We start from the raw sequence: 19945 nt of genomic DNA on the forward strand, positions 1-19945 counted from the left end.
CCACCCTCTCTTGAGCCTTTATATACGGAGGCAGGGGCACCCCAGAGATACAAGTTGATCCACGTGATCTTATTCTTAACCGTGTGCGGCGCCCCCTGCCACCATAGTCCTCGATAATATTGTAGCGGTGCTTAGGCGAAGCCCTGCGACAGTAGTACATCAAGATCGTCACCACGCCGTCGTGCTGACGGAACTCTTCCCCGACACTTTGCTGGATCGGAGTCCGGGGATCGTCATCGAGCTGAACGTGTGCTAAAACTCGGAGGTGCCGTGGTTTCGGTGCTTGATCGGTCGGGCCGTGAAGACGTACGACTACATCAACCAAACGCTTCCGTTGTCGATCTACAAGGGTACGTAGATCACACTCTTCCCTCGTTGCTATGCATCACCATGATCTTGCATGTGCGTAGGAAATTTTTTGAAATTACTACGTTCCCCAACAGTGGCATCCGAGCCTAGATTTTATATGTTGATGTTATATGCACGAATAGAACACAAATGAGTTGTGGGCGATATAAGTCATACTGCTTACCAGCATGTCATACTTTGGTTCGGCGGTATTGTTGGACGAAGCGGCCCGAACCAACATTACGCGTACGCTTACGCGAGACCGGTTCTCCCGACGTGCTTTGCACAGAGGTGGCTTGCGGGTGACAGTTTCTCCAATTTTAGTTGAATCGAGTGTGGCTACGCCCGGTCTTTGCGAATGTTAAAACAGCACCAACTTGACAAACTATCGTTGTGGTTTTGATGCGTAGGTAAGATTGGTTCTTGCTTAAGCCCGTAGCAGCCACGTAAAACTTGCAACAACAAAGTAGAGGACGTCTAACTTGTTTTTGCAGGGCATGTTGTGATGTGATATGGTCAAGACATGATGCTAAATTTTATTGTATGAGATGATCATGTTTTGTAACCGAGTTATCGGCAACTGGCAGGAGCCATATGGTTGTCGCTTTATTGTATGCAATGCAATCGCGCTGTAATGCTTTACTTTATCACTAAACGGTAGCGATAGTCGTGGAAGCACAAGCTTGGCGAGACGACAACGATGCTACGATGGAGATCCAGGTGTCGCACCGGTGACGATGGTGATCACAACAGAGCTTCGGAGATGGAGATCACAAGCACAAGATGATGATGGCCATATCATATCACTTATATTGATTGCATGTGATGTTTATCTTTTATGCATCTTATCTTGCTTTGATTGACGGTAGCATTATAAGATGATCTCTCACTAATTATCAAGAAGTGTTCTTCCTGAGTATGCACCGTTGCGAAAGTTCTTCGTGCTGAGACACCACGTGATGATCGGGTGTGATAGGCTCTACATTCAAATACAATGGGTGCAAAACAGTTGCACACGCGGAATACTCAGGTTAAACTTGACGAGCCAAGCATATACAGATATGGCCTCGGAACACGGAGACCGAAAGGTCGAGCGTGAATCATATAGTAGATATGATCAACATAGTGATGTTCACCAATGAAACTACTCCATCTCACGTGATGATCGGACATGGTTTAGTTGATTTGGATCACGTAATCACTTAGAGGATTAGAGGGATGTCTATCTAAGTGGGAGTTCTTTAAGTAAATTAACTGAACTTAAATTTATCATGAAACTTAGTACCTGATAAGTATCTTGCTTGTTTATGCTTGCTTGTAGATAGATGGCTCGTGCTGTTGTTCCGTTGAATTTTAATGCGTTCCTTGAGAAAGCAAAGTTGAAAGATGATGATAGCAATTACACGGACTGGGTCCGTAACTTGAGGATTATCCTCATTGCTGCACAGAAGAATTACGTCCTGGAAGCACCGCTGGGTGCCAGGCCTGCTGCTGGAGCAACACCGGATGTTATGAACGTCTGGCAGAGCAAAACTGATGACTACTCAATAGTTCAGTGTGCCATGCTTTACGGCTTAGAATTGGGACTTCAACGACGTTTTGAACGTCATGGAGCATATGAGATGTTCCAGGAGTTGAAGTTAATATTTCAAGTAAATGCCCGGATTGAGAGATATGAAGTCTCCAATAAGTTCTATAGCTGCAAGATGGAGGAGAACAGTTCTGTCAGTGAGCATATACTCTGGGTATAATAATCACTTGATTTAATTGGGAGTTAATCTTCCAGATGATTGCGTCATTGACAGAATTCTCCAATCACTGCCACCAAGCTACAAGAGCTTCGTGATGAACTATAATATGCAAGGGATGAACAAGACTATTCCCGAGCTCTTCGCAATGCTAAAAGCTGCGGAGGTAGAAATCAAGAAGGAGCATCAAGTGTTGATGGTCAACAAGACCACTAGTTTCAAGAAAAAAAGCAAAGGGAAGAAGAAGGGGAACTTCAAAAAGAACGGCAAGCAAGTTGCTACTCAAGAGAAGAAACCCAAACCTGGACCTAAGCCTGAAACTGAGTGCTTCTACTGCAAGCAGACTGGTCACTGGAAGCGGAACTGCCCCAAGTATTTGGCGGATAAGAAGGATGGCAAGGTGAACAAAGGTATATGTGATATACATGTTATTGATGTGTACCTTACTAATGCTCGCAGTAGCACCTGGGTATTTGATACTAGTTCCGTTGCTAATATTTGCAACTCGAAACAGGGACTACGGATTAAGCGAAGATTGGCTAAGGACGAGGTGACGATGCGCGTGGGAAACGGTTCCAAAGTCGATGTGATCGCAGTCGGCAGGCTACCTCTACTCTACCTTCGGGATTAATATTAGACCTAAATAATTGTTATTTGGTGCCAGCGTTAAGCATGAACATTATATCTGGATCTTGTTTAATGCGAGACGGTTATTCATTTAAATCTGAGAATAATGGTTGTTCTATTTATATGAGTAATATCTTTTATGGTCACGCACCCTTAAAGAGTGGTCTATTTTTATTAAATCTCAATAGTATTAACACATATATTCATAGTGTTGAAGCCAAAAGATGCAGAGTTGATAATGATAGTGCAACTTATTTGTGGCACTGCCGTTTAGGTCATATCGGTGTAAAGCGCATGAAGAAACTCCATACTGATGGACTTTTGGAACCACTTCATTATGAATCACTTGGTACTTGCGAACCGTGCCTCATGGGCAAGATGACTAAAACACCGTTCTCCGGTACTATGAAGAGAGCAACAGATTTGTCAGAAATCATACATACAGATGTATGTGGCCCGATGAATATTGAGGCTCGTGGCGGATATCGTTATTTTCTCACCTTCACAGATGACTTAAGCAGATATGGGTATATCTACTTAATGAAACATAAGTCTGAAACGTTTGAAAAGTTCAAAGAATTTCAGAGTGAAGTTGAAAATCATCGTAGAAAATAAAATTTCTACGATCTGATCGTGGAGGAGAATATTTGAGTTACGAGTTTGGTGTACATTTGAAACAATGCGGAATAGTTTCGCAACTCAGCCACCCGGAACACCACAGCGTAATGGTGTGTCCGAACGTCGTAATCGTACTTTACTAGATATGGTGCGATCTATGATGTCTCTTACTGATTTAGCGCTATCGTTTTGGGGATACGCTCTAGAGACAGCCGTATTCACGTTAAATAGGGCACCATCAAAATCCGTTGAGACGACGCCTTATGAACTGTGGTTTGGCAAGAAACCAAAGTTGTCGTTTCTGAAAGCTTGGGGCTGCGATGCTTATGTGAAAAACCTTCAACCTGATAAGCTCGAACCCAAATCGGAGAAATGTGTCTTCATAGGACATCCAAAGGAGACTATTGGATACACCTTCGATCACAGATCCGAAGGCAAGACTTTTGTTGCTAAATTCGGAAACTTTCTGGAGAAAGAGTTTCTCTCGAAAGAAGTGAGTGGGAGGAAAGTAGAACTTGACGAGGTAACTGTACCTGCTCCCTTATTGGAAAGTAGTGCATCACAGAAAACTGTTTCAGTGACACCTACACCAGTTAGTGAGGAAGCTAATGATAATGATCATGAAACTTCAGAACAAGATACTACTGAACCTCGTAGATCAACCAGAGTGAGATCCGCGCCAGAGTGGTACGGTAATCCTGTTCTGAAAGTCATGCTACTAGATCATGATGAACCTATGAACTATGAAGAAGCGATGGTGAGCCCAGATTCCGCAAAATGGCTTGAAGCTATGAAATCTGAGATGGGATCCATGTATGAGAACAAAGTATGGACTTTGGTTGACTTGCCCGATGATCGGCAAGCAATTGAGAATAAATGGATCTTCAAGAAGAAGACTGACGCTGACGGTAATATTACTGTCTACAAAGCTCGACTTGTCGCAAAAAGTTTTCGGCAAGTTCAAGGGATTGACTACGATGAGACCTTCTCACCCGTAGCGATGCTTAAGTCTGTCCGAATCATGTTAGCAATTGCCGCATTTTATGATTATGAAATTTGGCAGATGGATGTCAAAACTGCATTCCTGAATGGATTTCTGGAAGAAGATTTGTATATGATGCAACCAGAAGGTTTTGTCGATCCAAAGGGAGCTAACAAAGTGTGCAAGCTCCAGCGATCCATTTATGGACTGGTGCAAGCCTCTCGGAGTTGGAATAAACGTTTTGATAGTGTGATCAAAGCATTTGGTTTTTTACAGACTTTTGGAGAAGTCTGTATTTACAAGAAAGTGAGTGGGAGCTCTATAGCATTTCTGATATTATATATGGATGACATATTACTAATTGGAAATGATGTAGAATTTCTAGATAGCATAAAGGGATACTTGAATAAGAGTTTTTCAATGAAAGACCTCGGTGAAGCTGCTTACATATTAGGCATTAAAATCTATAGAGATAGATCAAGACGCTTAATTGGACTTTCACAAACCACATACCTTGACAAAGTTTTGAAAAAGTTCAAAATGGATCAAGAAAAGAAAGGGTTCTTGCCTGTGTTACAAGGTGTGAAGTTGAGTAAGACTCAATGCCCGACCACTGCAGAAGATAGAGAGAATATGAAAGATGTTCCCTATGCTTCAGCCATAGGCTCTATCATGTATGCAATGCTGTGTACCAGACCTGATGTGTGCCTTGCTATAAGTCTAGCAGGGAGGTACCAAAGTAATCCAGGAGTGGATCACTGGACAGCGGTCAAGAACATCCTGAAATACCTGAAAAGGACTAAGGATATGTTTCTCATATATGGAGGTGACAAAGAGCTCATCGTAAAAGGTTACGTTGATGCAAGCTTTGACACTGATCCGGACGATTCTAAATCGCAAACCGGATACGTGTTTACATTAAACGGTGGAGCTGTCAGTTGGTGCAGTTCTAAACAAAGCGTTGTAGCAGGATCTACATGTGAAGCGGAGTACATAGCTGCTTCGGAAGCAGCAAATGAAGGAGTCTGGATGAAGGAGTTCATATCCGATCTGGGTGTCATACCTAGTGCATCGGGTCCAATGAAAATCTTTTGTGACAATACTGGTGCAATTGCCTTGGCAAAGAAATCCAGATTTCACAAGAGAACCAAGCACATCAAGAGACGCTTCAATTCCATCCGGGATCTAGTCCAGGTGGGAGACATAGAGATTTGCAAGATACATACAGATCTGAATGTTGCAGACCCATTGACTAAGCCTCTTCCACGAGCAAAACATGATCAACACCAAGACTCCATGGGTGTTAGAATCATTACTGTGTAATCTAGATTATTGACTCTAGTGCAAGTGGGAGACTGAAGGAAATATGACCTAGAGGCAATAATAAAGTTATTATTTATTTCCTTATATCATGATAAATATTTATTATTCATGCTAGAATTGTATTAACCAGAAACATAATACATGTGTGAATACATAGACAAACAAAGTGTCACTAGTATGCCTCTACTTGACTAGCTCGTTAATCAAAGATGGTTATGTTTCCTAACCATGAACAAGGAGTTGTTATTTGATTAACGGGATCACATCATTAAGTGAATGATCTGATTGACATGACCCATTCCATTAGCTTAGCACCCGATCGTTTAGTATGTTGCTATTGCTTTCTTCATGACTTATACATGTTCCTATGACTATGAGATTATGCAACTCCCGTTTACCAGAGGAACACTTTCTGTGCTACCAAACGTCACAACGTAACTGGGTGATTATAAAGGAGCTCTACAGATGTCTCCAAAGATACATGTTGGGTTGGCGTATTTCGAGATTAGGATTTGTCACTCCGATTGTCGGAGAGGTATCTCTGGGCCCTCTCGGTAATGCACATCACTTAAGCCTTGCAAGCATTGTAACTAATGAGTTAGTTGCGGGATGATGTATTACAGAACGAGTAAAGGGACTTGCCGGTAACGAGATTGAACTAGGTATTGGAATACCGACGATCGAATCTCGGGCAAGTAACATACCGATGACAAAGGGAACAACGTATGTTGTTATGCGGTCTGACCGATAAAGATCTTCGTAGAATATGTAGGAGCCAATATGAGCATCCAGGTTCCGCTATTGGTTATTGACCGGAGACGTGTCTCGGTCATGTCTACATTGTTCTCGAACCCGTAGGGTCCGCACGCTTAAGGTTACGATGACAGTTATATTATGAGTTTATGCATTTTGATGTACCGAAGTTTGTTCAGAGTCCGGGATGTGATCACGGACATGACGAGGAGTCTCGAAATGGTCGAGACATGAAGATTGATATATTGGAAGCCTATATTTGGATATCGAAAGTGTTCCGGGTGAAATCGGGATTTTACCGGAGTACTGGGAGGTTACCGGAACCCCCCGGGAGCTATATGGGCCTTAATGGGCCTTAGTGGAAGAAGAGGAGAGGCAGCCAGGGCTGGGCCGCTCGCCCCTCCCCCCTAGTCCGAATAGGACAAGGAGAGAGGGGGCCGGCGCCCTCCTCCTTCTCTCTCTCTCTCTCTTTTCCCACCTCGCGAATCCTATTCCAACTAGGATTGGGGGAGAAGTCCTACTCCCGGAGGGAGTAGGACTCCTCCTGGCGCGCCCTATGATGGCCGGCCGGCCTCCCCCTCTTGAGCCTTTATATATGGAGGCAGGGGCACCCAGAGATACAAGTTGATCCACGTGATCTTATTCTTAGCCGTGTGCGGCGCCCCCTGCCACCATAGTCCTCGATAATATTGTAGCGGTGCTTAGGCGAAGCCCTGCGACAGTAGTACATCAAGATCGTCACCACGCCGTCGTGCTGACGGAACTCTTCCCCGACACTTTGCTGGATCGGAGTCCGGGGATCGTCATCGAGCTGAACGTGTGCTAAAACTCGGAGGTGCCGTAGTTTCGGTGCTTGATCGGTCGGGCCGTGAAGACGTACGACTACATCAACCAAACGCTTCCGTTGTCGATCTACAAGGGTAGGTAGATCACACTCTTCCCTCGTTGCTATGCATCACCATGATCTTGCATGTGCGTAGAATTTTTTTTTGAAATTACTACGTTCCCCAACAGGTGCGGCTACGATACCGACCTCAATGTGGGGTTTATGCCCTGGGCACGTCATCGTGATGACGCACGCTCCGGGGTCAACATGGGGGCCTGGAGCTTTTTTGTAGGAGCGTGGTGACTCCGCATTTGCAGGCTCTCGTCGGTGGCAATGCTTCATCATCGTCGCTCAACAAGCCGGCGCAAGTGGCATCTCAGTTTCAATCAGGCTTATCTCCGGCGCGCTGGTCCTCCAGGACTGAGGATGGTGACCTCCCGTCGGCATTGGTCCGTGCGCACAACCAAGGGTTTCGCCGGCACTGGCAGGGAGCGGCGGTGACGGCGGCGCGCCCTCATCCCGCATTGGTGGTGTGGCTAGACTGGTTTCATGGGGCGCCTTTTGCAAAAAAAATATTCTGGAGTTGCTTTGTACCCCTACTTATTTTCAATATAATCTGGAGTTCTTCTAAAAAATACTATGGCCATACTGTTGGCATGTTCAATATATGCACACTCTTCTTAATTACTGGAACATATCTTGGTTCACGGAATTGTTTTTTTCTAAAAGGGAATTGATTGAAGAGCGTTCTTTTCTTAATGAAAACAGAACCAGGGGCGACCCCTGATTATCGGAAACAAAACTCAAGATCCTGTCATATGCGAACAGATTAGTCACACTAGGAATTTGAAGTCAAAGAAGCCCAAATTATGAGACGACTGCAATTCATTAGATAAATACTATTCTGTAGTGAGAAATTCATTTGTTAACATGAGTTGCCTTTTCAATCTCAAACGTGCATCATTGAGACGTGATCCAGATTGCTACATGCCACCCTCTTGACCTGCCAACAGCAGAGCAAACCTGATTATTCTTTCTTCCTGTTTTGCTCTTTTTGATTTATAGTACTACTTAGTTGCATGAGCTGACTGAAGACCGGGTTTTCAGTTTAAAGTTTAAACCCTACGAAGGAGTAGTATAGTTCTTCTTTTTTTGGGGTCAGAACTCTTCTAATTACCGGAACATTTCTTGGTTCAGGGAATTGATTGAAGAGCACTCCAGGTCTACGCATGCACGCATCTCAACACAGACTTGCACACGTAAACTACTCATCAAGCGGCGAGTGTGTGGTAGTGTTTGACCGTGCGTCCGTCTAAGTCCAATCCATCTATGTTTGTTTTTTGATCAAACAAACGCAGCGACGTTGTTTACTCACGATGATCGCTGGAGTGTAAAGTAGAGCGGGAGCAGTCGCAGCCACCTCCTGATGTGGAGAGGAGGAGAGGACACGTCCCTCAAGAAAGATCATCTAGATAAATGGGTTACATCGCCATCAGTGGATCAAGTCCTTGTCATTTTGCGCCGGTCGGTCGCGTTCGGAGCACCTGGACAATCCAGTCGCCGCAGCTAGGGAGGGTTAGGGGTAGATGCGAGTCAGCATCATCTCCTGTTCAAACGCCCACCGGCCGCGCGAGGAAGGAGAAGGGAGCAAGCAAGGTCACATCAGCGGGACGGGACCAAACCGAGCGGAGACGACTATCTCGACGCCGACCGACGGCCGTTGTCGAATCTGAACGAAAACCGGCAGTAACCGTGACGGCGAAGTGGGAAATCCTAGGGGGGCGGCGCGGGCCGGGGGAGAGGGTCAAAGTGCGGCGGGTCGTGTGGTGTGCTGGCGGTGCCGCGCCCTAGCGGGCCATTTCTGGGGCTGAGGTGAGGCAAGGTCGTGTCGAGCAGCTAGCTAGTTGCCGGCCCCCCGCGCGAGAGGGCTGGTCTGCTGGTGGTGATACGTCCCGTTGCCGGGGTGGCGAGGCAACGGGCCGTGCCCAGTCGATTCGCCTCCAGTGGCCGACATGCAAAGATCGCGAGTGATGATGTCTCAGAGAAGGAAAATATCTGAGTGACACAGAAGTGTTACCGTGGATGGCTAGTATATGCATAGCGTCTATTCTGTAGTCTTTCCTTTCCTTAGAGCATCTATAGCTGGACTTTGCAAATCCGGCCACTCAAACGCCCGTGAACGCATCCGGACTTGTCCGCGGGCACTGACCGACCGGGTACGTCTCAAATCGTGTCGGCCACATCCATGTCTCTCATATCCGAACCCCTATATCCATACTATAGCATGCAACGTCGATTAAACTACGTAGATCAGCTCTGAACATAAAAATTGCACAATAGTTCTTCAAAAGACCCATCAAAGTTCACACAAACGACAGAAAACTATATACTACATCTAAAACTTGAAATTAAAATCAAATTCACCACTTCTCGGCCGGCCCTTTCCCCTTTTGATTGCCGGTGTATCAGTAACCATTGTCGGCTGGTGGAGGAGAGTCCGATTCGTCGGAGGAGGAGCCGTTGTCGTCAGAGGAGGAGGAGTCGACGATGACGAGGCCCTTGAGGCGTTGGACGGCCTGCTCCTGCTGCCGCCTGAGCTTGGCTAGCCGAGCCGCCTCATTCGCCTTCTCCAACGCCTCCCGCTCGGACTGCTCGATGGCAAGTCGAAGAGCCTTGGCATTTTTTCGGCGGAGCTGTCGAGCGTCAGTCTCTGCCGTTGTAAGCGACCAACGGTAGACCTACACGAGGAGCCGTTGGTCCTCGTCGGGCTCCGCCGGTAACTCATGTCGGCGACGGACAAAGCTCTCCACAGCCTTCCTCTCCGTTGCCTGCTGCCTCTCGCGGCGGGCGGCACGCGCCTATGGCTCTGGCGTGCGCGTCCGGGCCGGTGGGCGGGAACAAGCACCCACTGCTGCCCACGAGGGGAAGCAGCAGCCGGCGGGGCGAGGGGACGGCGTGGGGAAGCAGCAGCCGGCGGGGCGATGGGACAGCGTGGGGAAGACGCCGATTGCACTGGCCGCCTGTCAGAGCTGCCCATGGGCCGGGAGGGGCCAGCGCCGGTGTCCGAGATGAGCCGACAGGGAAGCGGCGGCTGCAGTGAGGCTGCAGATCAGGAGTTGCCCCCACTGTCCACCTTGGACCACTCCACGGCGATGTGGAGGCCAAGCTCATACTCTGAATCCTCCTTGTCGTCGGAGCGGCTGCCGGAGCTCGACATTGCGCCGGATTTGATCCCAATCGGTGAGAGGAGAGGAGAGGACGTACAGAGCGAGAGAGGAGAGTGAGTGAGCTAGGGTTTCGGATCGACGAGACCGATGGAATTTTTTGTGGGACATTCGTGGAGTCGATTATGGGCCGGGCTTGTTAGGCGGACGCATCCGGGCGTGCCCGGGCCACCCCATATTTGCCCCATATTTGGGTTGGATATGGGGGTGCCAGTCAGTTTGGGTGTTTGAGGCGTCCATCTAGATCGAAAAAACATGACCGGACAGCCTGCCCGGACATATGAAGCGGCTTTGAGAGGTCCGGCTGTAGATGATCTTAGGCCTCTTTGATTCACATGATTGCGAAATCGTGGGAATAGGGAAAAATGTACGTATGATTGCAATGTCATGGTCATATGAATTCCCCAAGATTTTGGTTTGTTTGTGCTTCATAGGAAAAACAATGTCATGGTCATATGAATTCTATAGGATTTGGATTGTTTGAACAATGTCATGGTCATGTGAATCAGACCATCAAAAAGGAAAAATTCCAATCCTTTGAAATTCCTATGAAAACCCTTTGGATCGAAGCCGATCTTATTGTTTTTTTTCTAATTCAACGAGATTCTTGAACACAATGGAACAACAAAACAACAAAACAACAACAACAAAGCCATTAGTCCCAAACAAGTTGGATTAGGCTAGAGTTGAAACCATAAGATCTCACGACCAACTCATAGTTCACGCACCTCTGTTCATAACTAGTTTTTTGGTGATACTTCAATCCTTCAAATCTCTCTTTACGGATTTCTTCCATATCAAATTCGGACTACTCCGATTTCTCTTGACATTATGCGAGGAAATTTTGCTGTGGACAGAGGTTTTTTAGACAGAGACAAGGCTTTTCTTCTTCGTTTTGTGTCAAAACTAGTTCATTGGATTTTAATGTTTTTGAGCAGAATTAGGTCGTTGCATGAACTGGATGAGCGGCCGAGTTTAAGATACACGTGAATTAGGTCAGTTGCTGTTAGTGGGCTATTCTGGAATTGTTTGCTTACTATTATCGTGGGCCATTACTCCAGTCTCAGGTTATACTCCTGTACTTTCACTCGAAGTTTCTTACACGAAATTTGTACTGACCATACTGAAACAGTTGGAAGAAAAAAAGACACGAGCTGGACTCCTGACACAAGAACAAGGCTACCAGAAAGCAACACGGGGACGCCACAAAAGGGCATTCTTCTACTATGACACACTGGTCTGAAGAGGCAGAGCACTTTCAACTTCAGCTTCCTTTGCAGCAGCGGACTGCTCCGCGACAACCTTGGACATCCCAAACATCTAAGCAACACAAAGCAAGTACCTGTTCACAAACATATACAAAAAAGAGGTAGGACGACTGAAGTTTCGAGTTTTAGTGTCATAAGAGCATCTACAGCCCGACATAGCAAGTATGACCCCATCAACGCCTGCGAACATGCCCGATGATCGGACGTGTCTGTTTTGAGCCACACTCCTTTTTTTTCTCATATGTCCAGTCACTTACACGTGATTGGTGAAGATGAAGAAAGAGAAATAAAAAATGAATAAAGAAAAAGAAAAGGTGGTCCGGGGTAGGGCCGCGTCCTACGTGGCGGAATGCTCGGGCGCACCCGTACGCGTCCGCGAGCCCTCATATCCTCCCCATATTGGAGATGGATATGAGGGTTCGCGGACAGTACGGACGTATAGGGATGATATGAGGGGTCCGGTTGGGTCACGTTTTCCCTTCTCTCTCCTATCCGGTCACTGGTCGGGCGCGTCCGCGGGCATATGAGGGATGGTTTGAGGCGTCTGCTAGTAGATGCTCTAAGATTCATCCGCCGGTCGTGTTGGCCAGCTGCCCTAAAGAGTCTTTTTTCTGGTCCCTTGATCCGGATTTTTCTTCGACCGGTGTTTCTTTTTGTTTTTTATACCGATCTACGATCAGTTTGCGTCGCCTGCCGCCACCGTCGACCCCCACGCCTCTACTTTGACATCGACATCAACTCTGCACCGGGCCCTTCATCATCAACCGCGTGGCACGGCTGGACACTGCGCCCAAGGGATGCCTTCGTGCATCGCTGCCGGCCGCTCGTCCGCGTGGTCTTTATTGTCGGTTTGTCTTCATTGTCAGCGACCGGGACATCACCGACAACGTCTTCATCGACTCCGATCTATGCTCGTCCCCGCCATGGCGCAGCGCCGTCGTCGGTCTGATCAACCAATCACACACCTATTTTTGCCAAGCCGGTTACCGAGCACGCGCCTACTGTCGATCGAGCCATAGGTTATTGTCGCACCGTCCCTTTGGACCGCTGCGTCGCCACCATGAGGTCCTCCTGCCAGCTGCCCCGACCCGCGCGCCGTCGCCCCTTCGGGCCGTCCCGCTGTGACACGCGGTCCACACCGCCGCCCCGAGATCCCCCCCGACGGCTATCCTTGTACCCGCCGTCTTTCCGTCGCCCCTTCGAGCTATCGCGCCGTGGCACGCGGTCCAGGCTGCCGCCCGTCGCGTCATCGCGACCAACCAGTGATTCTCCCCGCGGCTACCCCGACCCGCGAGCCGCCGCATCACCGCCCCATTTAGGCTGTAGTGTCGCGGCACGCGATCCCCGCCGCCGTCCGAGACTGTCCCCGTGGCTGCACCGAACCGTGCTCCGCCGCCCCTTCGGGCCGTAGTGCCCCTGCTCGTGGTCCACGCCGCTGCTCCGAGGTCTTCCCGCCGTCTCCCGAACCCGCTGCTACCTCTTGAGCACTGTGTTGGTTTTTCCCGAAGAGGAAGGGATGATGCAGCAAAGTAGCGTAAGTATTTCCCTCAGTTTTTGAGAACCAAGGTATCAATCCAGTAGGAGGCTATGCGCGAGTCCCTCTTACCTGCACAAAACAAATAAATTCTCGTAACCAACGCGAATAGGGGTTGTCAATCCCTACACGGCCACTTACGAGAGTGAGATCTGATAGATATGATAAGATAATATTTTTGGTATTTTTGTGATAAAGATGCAAAGTAAAATAAAAGCAAAGTAAAAAAGCAAAGGAAATAACTAAATAGTAGGAGATTAATATGATAAAGATAGACCCGGGGCCATAGGTTTCACTAGTGGCTTCTCTCGAGAGCATAAGTATTCTACGGTGGGTGAACAAATTACTGTTGAGCAATTGACAGAATTGAGCATAGTTATGAGAATATCTAGGTATGATCATGTATATAGGCATCACGTCCGAGACAAGTAGACCGACTCCTGCCTGCATCTACTACTATTACTCCACTCATCGACCGCTATCCAGCATGCATCTAGAGTATTAAGTTAAAAACAGAGTAACGCCTTAAGCAAGATGACATGATGTAGAAGGATAAACTCATGCAATATGATGAAAACCCCATCTTGTTATCCTCGATGGCAACAATACAATACGTGCCTTGCTGCCCCTACTGTCACTGGGAAAGGACATCGCAAGATTGAACCCAAAGCTAAGCACTTCTCCTATTGCAAGAAAGATCAATCTAGTAGGCCAAACCAAACTGATAATTCGAAGAGACTTGCAAAGATAACCAATCATACACAAAAGAATTCAGAGAAGATTCAAATATTATTCATAGATAGACTTGATCATAAGCCCACAATTCATCGATCTCAACAAACACTCCGCAAAAAGAAGATTACGTCGAATAGTTCTCCACAAGAGAGGGGGAGAACATTGTATTGAGATCCAAAAAGAGAGAAGAAGCCATCTAGCTACTAACTATGGACCCGTAGGTCTGAGGTAAACTACTCACACTTCATCGGAGGGGCTATGGTGTTGATGTAGAAGCCCTCCATGATCGATGCCCCCTCCGAAGGAGCTCCAGAACAGGCCCCAAGATGGGATCTCGTGGATACAGAAAGTTGCGGCGGTGGAATTAGGTTTTTGACTCCGTATATAATCATTTGGGGGTACGTAGGTATATATATAGGAGGAAGGAGTACGTCGGTGGAGCAACAGGGGGCCCACGAGGGTGCAGGGTGCTCCTGGGGGGGGGGGGGGGGGGGTAGGCGCGCCCCCTACTTCGTGGTCTCCTTTTTTGTGTCTTGAGGTAGGGTCCAAGTCTCCCGGGTCTTGTTCGTTGAGAAAATCACGTTCCCGAAGATTTCATTCCGTTTGGACTCTGTTTGATATTCCTTTTCTTCGAAACCCTAAAACAGGCAAAAACATCAATTCTGGGCTGGGCCTCCGGTTAATAGGTTAGTCCCAAAAAAAATATAAAAGTGGATAATAAAGCTCAATAATGTCCAAAACAATAGATAATATAGCATGGAGCAATCAAAAATTATAGATACATTGGAGACGTATCAAGCATCCCCAAGCTTAATTCCTACTCGTCCTCGAGTAGGTAAATGATAAAAACAGAATTTTTGATTCGGGGTGCTACTTGGCATAATTTTAATGTAATTCTTCTTAATTGTGGTATGAATATTCAGATCCAAAAGATTCAAGACAAAAGTTTAATATTGACATAAAAATAGTAATACTTCAAGCATACTAACAAAACAATTATGTCTTCTCAAAATAGCATGGCCAAAGAAAGTTATCCCTACAAAATCATATAGTCTGGCTATGCTCCATCTTCACCACACAAAATATTTAAATCATGCACAACCTCGATAACAAGCCAAGCAATTGTTTCATACTTTTGACATTCTCAAAACTTTTTCAATCTTCACGCAATACATGAGCGTGAGCCATGGACATAGCACTATAGGTGGAATAGAATGGTGGTTGTGGAGAAGACAAAAAGAGAGAAGATATTCTCACATCAACTAGGCGTATCAACGGGCTATGGAGGTGCCCATCAATAGATATCAATGTGAGTGAGTAGGGATTGCCATGCAACGGATGCACTAGAGCTATAAGTATATGAAAGCTCAAAAAGAAACTAAGTGGGTGTGCATCCAACTTGCTTGCTCATGAAGACCTAGGGCATTTTGAGAAAGCCCATCATTGGAATATACAAGCCAAGTTCTATAATGAAAAATTCCCACTAGTATATGAAAGTGATAGCATAGGAGACTCTCTATCATGAATATCATGGTGCTACTTTGAAGCACAAGTGTGGTAAAAGGATAGTAACATTGTCCCTTCCCTCTTTTTTCTCTCATTTTTTATTTGGGCATTTTCTTTTTTATGGCCTCTTTTCTTTCTATTTTTTTCGTCCGGAGTCTCATCCCGACTTGTGGGGGAATCATAGTCTCCATCGTCCTTTCCTCACTGGGACAATGCTCTAATAATGATGATCATCACACTTTTATTTTTCTTACAACTCAATAATTACAACTCGATACTTAGAACAAAATATGACTCTATATGAATGCCTCCGGCGGTGTACCGGGATGTGCAATGATGCATGAGTGACATGTATGAAAGAATTATGAATGGTGGCTTTGCCACAAATACGATGTCAACTACATGATCATTCTAAGCAATATGACAATGATGGAGTGTGTCATAATAAACGGAACGGTGGAAAGTTGCATGGCAATATATCTTGGAATGGCTATGGAAATGCCATAATAGGTAGGTATGGTGGCTGTTTTGAGGAAGGTATATGGTGGGTGTATGATACCGGTGAAGGTGCGCGGTATTAGAGAGGCTAGCAAAGGTGGAAGGGTGAGAGTGCGTATAATCCATGGACTCAACATTAGTCATAAAGAACTCATATACTTATTGCAAAAATCTACAAGTTATCAAAGCAATGTATTACGCGCATGCTCCTAGGGGGATAGATTGGTAGGAAAAGACCATCGCTCGTCCCCGACCGCCACTCATAAGGAAGACAATCAAAAAATAAATCATGCTCCGACTTCATCACATAACGGTTCACCATACGTGCATGCTACGGGAATCACAAACTTTAACATAGGTATTTCTCAAATTCACAACTACTCAACTAGCACAAATTTAATATTCACCATCTTTATATCTCAAAACAATTATCAAGCATCAAACTTCTCATAGTATTCAACACACTCATAAGAAAGTTCTTTTATTATTCTTGAATACCAAGCATATTAGGATTTTAAGCAAATTACCATGCTATTTAAGACTCTCAAAATAATCTAGGTGAAGCATGAGAGATCAATAGTTTCTATAAAACAAATCCACCACCATGCTCTAAAAGAGATAAGTAAAGTACTAGAGCAAAACTATATAACTCAAAAGATATAAGCGAAGCACATAGAGTATTCTAACAAATTCCAAATCATGTATGGCTCTCTCAAAAGGTGTGTACAGCAAGGATGATTGTGGTAAACTAAAAAGTAAAGACTCAAATCATACAAGACGCTCCAAGCAAAACACATATCATGTGGCGAATAAAAATATAGCTCCAAGTAAAGTTACCGATAGAAGTAGACGAAAGAGGGGATGCCTTCCGGGGCATCCCCAAGCTTTGGCTTTTAGGTGTCCTTAGATTATCTTGGGGGTGCCATGGGCATCCCCAAGCTTAGGCTCTTGCCACTCCTTGTTCCATAATCCATCAAATCTTTATCCAATACTTGAAAACTTCACAACACAAAACTTAAAGTAGAAAATCTCGTGAGCTCCGTTAGCGAAAGAAAACAAAAGACCACTTCAAGGTACTGTAATGAACTCATCTTTATTTATATTGGTGTTATACCTACTGTATTCAAACTTCTCTATGGTTTATAAACTATTTTACTAGCCATAAATTCATCAAAATAAGCAAACAACACACGAAAAACAGAATCTGTCAAAAACAGAACAGTCTGTAGTAATCTATAGATAGCGCAAGATCTGGAACCCGAAAAATTCTAAAATAAATTACTGGACGTGAGGAATTTATCTATTAATCATCTTCAAAAATAATTAACTAAATAGCACTTTCGAAATAAAAATGGCAGCAGTTCTCGTGAGCGCTAAAGTTTCTGTTTTTTACAGCAAGTGTAACAAGACTTTTCCCAAGTCTTCCCAACGGTTCTACTTGGCACAAACACTAATTAAACAAAACAAACACAACCAAAACAGAGGCTAGATAAATTATTTATTACTAAACAGGAGCAAAAAGTAAGGAATAAAAATAAAATTGGGTTTCCTCCCAACAAGCGCTATCATTTAACGCCCCTAGCTAGGCATTGATAATTTCAATGATGCTCACATGAAAGACTAGAATTTAAGCACAAGGAGAGCATCATAAAACACGTGACAAACACATCTTAGTATAACATACTTCCTATGCATAGGCATCTTATAGGCAAACAAATTAGCAAGGCAAGCAAAAACTAGCATATGCAAGGAAGCGGAAAGAAACAATATCAATCTCAACATAACGAGAGGTAATTTAGTAACATGAAAATTTCTACAACCATATTTTCCTCTCTCATAATAATTACATGTAGGATCACAATCAAATTCAAAAAATAGCTATCACATAAAATATTTTCAACACGATCCATATGCATGCAAAGTTGACACTCTTCCAAAATAGTGGGATTAACATTAATTAAAGTCATGACCTCTCCAAACCCACTTTCAATGTTATAGCAAACACTATTATCAATCTCATATTCATCATGGGGCATAAATAAATTTTCAAGATCATAAGAAGAATCACCCCAATCATGATCATTGCAACAAGTAGTAGACATAGCAAAACTAGCATCCCCAAGCTTAGGGTCTTGCATATTATTAGCACAATTGACATCAATAGAATTTATGATAACATCATTGCAATCATGCTTTTTATCAAAGGAACTACCAAGTATGGGTGCAATAGCAACGATCTCATGTTTAACATGAGGAACTATAGCAAATTCATCTTCATAAATATTGGCATCATGGCCACAAGAATAGCAAGCATCATGTTCATCAAGGGATGTTTCAATCAAATCACTGGAATCATCGTTATCTATAGATTCATGCATATCATTATTTTCTTCCAAAGCAATGGTCATTCTCTCAATAAATTATTTGGCATATACATTATGAGCATAGTTTTCATAGCAATATTTAAGTATGTCAAAATTTTCAGATTCATAGAGAGTAGTAGCATACTTTTCAATCAAAGAAGCAACTTCATAAGCACCCTTAAAAGCAACAAATTCTTCAATTTGTTCGATATCATAGTAACTATAAACACCATTTGCATAAGAAGATAAGATTTCATTATCATTAAACTCACATAGGTAGGGGAGGTGTTTTTTAGGGTTCTTAGAGTAACAAGTAAAACCATGAATTTCACAAAGATTCCACGCATAACACAGCAATTTGTTTATTTGATTCCATAAGAGTTTCCCTTTTTCAGACAAACAGTGACGCACAAAATGAGCATGCTCATCTAAAGATTTCCCATCAACTAGGCTAGTTGGGGTTTCAGCACGAGCACATAAGGATCAAAGATGATCTAAGTAGAACACTTTAAGTGGACCCATATCAATAGATTTTTAGCAAGCAAAGATGCAAGCAAATAGAAGGCACATGGAAACATAAACAAGGATACATACGAGAAGAAGGAAAATAGGGAAAGAGAGGGAGGATGGAGAGAAAGAGGGCGAATAAAACGGCAAGGGTGAAGTGGGGGAGAGGAAAACGGGAGGCAAATGGCAAATAATGTAATGCGGGAGATAAGGGTATGTGATGGGTACTTGGTATGTTGACTTTTGTGTAGACCTCCCCGGCAACGGCGCGAGAAATACTTCTTGCTACCTCTTGAGCACTGCGTTGGTTTTCCCCGAAGAGGAAGGGATGATGCAGCAAAGTAGCGTAAGTATTTCCCTCAGTTTTTGAGAACCAAGGTATCAATCCAGTAGGAGGCTACGCGCGAGTCCCTCTTACCTGCAGAAAACAAATAAATCCTCACAACCAACGCGAATAGGGGTTGTCAATCCCTACACGGCCACTTACGAGAGTGAGATCTGCCAGATATGATAAGATAATATTTTTGGTATTTTTGTGATAAAGATGCAAAGTAAAATAAAAGCAAAGTAAAAAAGCAAAGGAAATAACTAAGTAGTAGGAGATTAATATGATAAAGATAGACCCGGGGGCCATAGGTTCCACTAGTGGCTTCTCTCAAGAGCATAAGTATTCTACGGTGGGTGAACAAAATATTGTTGAGCAATTGACAGAATTGAGCATAGTTATGAGAATATTTAGGTATAATCATGTATATAGGCATCACGTCTAAGATAAGTAGACCAACTCCTGCCTGCATCTACTACTATTACTCCACTCATCGACCGCTATCCAGCATGCATCTAGAGTATTAAGTTAAAAACAGAGTAATGCCTTAAGCAAGATGACATGATGTAGAGGGATAAACTCATGCAATATGATGAAAACTCCATCTTGTTATCCTCGATGGCAACAATACAATACATGCCTGGCTGCCCCTACTGTCACTGGGAAAGGACACCGCAAGATTGAACCCAAAGCTAAGCACTTCTCCTATTGCAAGAAAGATCAATCTAGTAGGCCAAACCAAACTGATAATTCGAAGAGA

Source organism: Triticum urartu, chromosome 4A, assembly GCF_056163025.1.
Source record: "Triticum urartu cultivar PI428250 chromosome 4A, HENAU_Tu73, whole genome shotgun sequence".
NCBI lineage: Eukaryota > Viridiplantae > Streptophyta > Magnoliopsida > Poales > Poaceae > Triticum > Triticum urartu.